The sequence below is a fragment of the Nomascus leucogenys genome, chromosome X, assembly GCF_006542625.1.
Source record: "Nomascus leucogenys isolate Asia chromosome X, Asia_NLE_v1, whole genome shotgun sequence".
Lineage (NCBI taxonomy): Eukaryota > Metazoa > Chordata > Mammalia > Primates > Hylobatidae > Nomascus > Nomascus leucogenys.
The window spans coordinates 45,399,799-45,403,343 of record NC_044406.1 but is presented as its reverse complement, the minus strand read 5'-3'; the positions used below and the strand labels follow the sequence as shown (position 1 = coordinate 45,403,343).

Genomic DNA, 3,545 nt, shown 5'->3' with positions numbered 1-3,545 from the left:
TTAGGCTACTCGGGGGTCAGGGATCCACTTGAGGAGGCAGTCTGTCCGTTCTCAGATCTCAAGCTGCGTGCTGGGAGAACCACTACTCTCTTCAAAGCTGTCAGACAGGGACATTTAAGTCTGCAGAGGTTTCCACTGCCTTTTGTTTGGTTACGCCCTGCCCCTAGAGGTGGAGTCTACAGAGGCAGGCAGGCCTCCTTGAGCTGAGGTGGGCTCCACCCAAATTGGGCTTCTCAGCTGCTTTGTTTACCTACTCAAGCCTTGGCAATGGTGTGCGTCCCTCCCCCAGCCTCACTGCTGCCTCGCAGTTTGATCTCAGACTGCTGTGCTAGCAATGAGTGAGGCTCCGTGGGCATAGGACCCTCCAAGCCAGGCACGGGATATAATCTCCTGGTGTGCCGTTTGCTAAGACCCTTGGAAAAGCACAATATTAGGGTGGGAGTGACCCGATTTTCTAGGTGCTGTCTGTCACCCCTTTCTTTGACTAGGAAAGGGAATTCCCTGACCCCTTGCGCTTCCTGGGTGAGGCAATGCCTCACCCTGCTTCGGCTCATGCTCGGTGCACTGCACCCACTGTCCTGCACCCACTGTCCGACACTCCCCAGTGAGATGAACCGGGTACCTCAGTTGGAAATGCAGAAATCGCCTGTCTTCTGCATTGCCCACACTGGGAGCTGTAGCAAAAACAATTCTTAAAACTGCATTTAGAGTCAAGACCCTTTTGTATTGTAAAAATCACAAGTATTTCTAAGAGACAAAAATACTTCTAGGTTAACTAGACCAGATCTTACTGACTTTGGACTTTATTCTTTAAACAAATTGCAGAGAATAGAGAAAAAGTTTACTTACAGAAAACAATATCTACATATGTACTTAGAGGTAGAAATTTGGTGGCAGAAAAGACTTCAATATATGCTGGCATCTCAGAAGTAGTTCTCAAAGAGCTTAGTTTTATTTTCTTGAATTTAAAGAATGGCTAAGGTCCTTCTTCATCCTTGATCTTGGGAGCCAAGTAGTACTTTAAGTGTCCCATATCAGCAATTTTATAGTCTACAACAAGGTGTATCTCTGCAGACATATTGAGTATCACCATTGAAGAGAGTGGAGTGGCTTTTGTAAGAAAGTTCAGGTACCTCAGTGCAAAAGTTAGTTGAACTGGTTCATTCATCTCCATGGTAACATCTTCCTCCTCTTTATCGACAGTACTTGTCTGTGACAATTTGTTTCCATTTCCAAGGTCTCCACTTGCAGAAAATTTAATTCCATCTTTTACACAGGAAATTACAACAGCATCTCCAATATGGCTGAGATCTCGGTATATACATGCAAATTCACCAGAAGGCGTCTTTACTACAGAGTGGTACTCTTGTTCTGCAATTCCAATTTGTTCAACATCCAAATCCATCAACTTAATTTCATAGTCTGAAACCTTCTCCTGATTTGAAGCTTCAAATACTAGCACCAAGGTATCCATGTTATCTTCAGTCCTTAGTGTAATGATATCTTCATTGCCAGCCCATTTTAGTATTTTGGCCATAATATTGAGGTTCACCCCCATGGCCAGGTTGCAGTTGCAGCGGTAAGTGTCAAAGCCCTCAGACAGCAGGCTCAACTGCACCAAGGAGACGTGCGACGAGTCCATGCTCTGCAGGTTCGCACCACTCGAGCAGATGTCCCAGCAGGCCTCGTTGATGAGGTCCTTGAGTGCCTCCAACACCTTCTTCAGGATGGAGCCCTGGACCAGGCACGCCTTGAACATGGTGGTGGAGTGGCAACAAGGCGACTACAGGTGGGTGGAAAGTAGGAAAGTCTAGCCGGTTTTGGCTTCATGAGCCTCAGAGCAAGCGGGCGAACACCATGGGGAGAGGCTGAGACCTAGAATGATGACCATTAATAGACTTTTTAACCTTTAATCATCCTTGCATCACTGGAATGTACTCTACTTATTCCTGGGATAAACTCTACCTGGTTGTCCTAAGTAGAATTCTAAGATGGCCCCTGTGATTCCCACTCCCTGGTATCCATGCCTTTGTGTAATCATCTCCCCTTGAGTGTGAGTGGAACATATAACTTGCTTCTAACCAATAGAATTTGGCAAAGCAAAGGGATTTTTCAGGTGCAATTAAAATCCCTATTCAGTTGACTTTGAGTTCATTAAAAGAGAGATTTCCTGGGTGGGCTTGACCTACTCAGGCAAGTTCTTTAAAAGAGGGTCTAGTGATTAGAGGGATTCCGCTGCTGGCCTTGAAGAAACATGACCCTATGAGTTCCACAGCTTCAAGAAAATGAGTTCTGCCTTGAGCTTGGAAGAAGACTCCAACACTCAAATGGGACCCAGCTCTGGTCAACAAGTTAACTGCAGCCTATGAGACCCTAAGCAGAGAATCTAGTTAGGCTGTGTCTGAATTTCTGAACTACAGAAACTGAGATAGTAAATGAATGTTGTTTCAAACCGCTACATTGTGTGATTATTTGTTACACAGCAATAGAAAACTAAAACATTGGTATAATATATTTTTAAATTTGCACTGTCAGCTTTTAGAACTTTAGTATCTATGTTTATAAGTGAGAATGGCTTAATTTTTTGCACTGTTTTTATTCCATTTTTGTTATCAAGTTTTTATTAGCCTCATAAATGAGTTCTTATGTTCTCTGGAACAGTTTATATAACATAGGGAGAATGTATTCCTTGAAAGTTGATAAAAATTGCCTGTAAAATTAATGGGGCCTGATATATTTTGAATAAGACAGTTGATTACTTCTGAAAACTTTCAGCGGTTATTTGATATCGAGTCAATTTTTTTATAATTTACATTTTCTTAGAAATTATTTCATCTTTGTCAGATGGATAGATTGCAAAAATTTCCTCCCATTCTGTAGGTTACCTGTTCACTCTGATGGTAGTTTCTTTTGCTGTGCAGAAGCTCTTTAGTTTAATTAGATCCCATTTGTCAATTTTGGTTTGGTTGCAATTGCTTTTGGTGTTTTAGTCATGAAGTGTTTGCCCATGCCTATGTCGTGAATGGTATTGCCTAGGATTTCTTCTAGGGTTTTTATGGTTTCAGGTTTTACATTTACGTCTTTAATTCATCTTGAGTTAATTTTTGTGTAAGGTATAAGGAAGGGGTCCAGTTTCAGTTTTGCATATGGCTAGCCAGTTTTTTCCCAGCACCATTTATTAAGTAGGGAATCCTTTCCCTATTGCTTGTTTTTGTCAGGTTTGTCGAAGATCAGATGGTTGTAGATGTGTAGTGTTATTTCTGAGGCCTCTATTCTGTTCCATTGGGCTATTATCCGGAATCTACAAGGAACATAAATAAATTTACAAGAAAAAAACAAACAACCCCATCAAAAAGTGGGTGAAGGATATGAACAGACACTTCTCAAAAGAAGACATTTATGCAGCCAACAAGCATATGAAAAAAAGCTCATCATCACTGGTCATTAGAGAAATGCAAATCAAAGCCACATGAGATACCATCTCATCCAGTTAGAATGGCAATCATTAAAAAATAAGGAAACAACAGATGCTGACGAGGCTGTGG

At 41.8% G+C, this 3,545-nt stretch overlaps 1 pseudogene; it reads right to left on the bottom strand.

The window, feature by feature from the left end:
- Positions 1-976: 976 nt before the first annotated feature.
- On the bottom strand, positions 977-1,759 carry LOC100593589 (annotated as a pseudogene).
- Between the last annotated feature and the right edge of the window lie 1,786 nt (positions 1,760-3,545).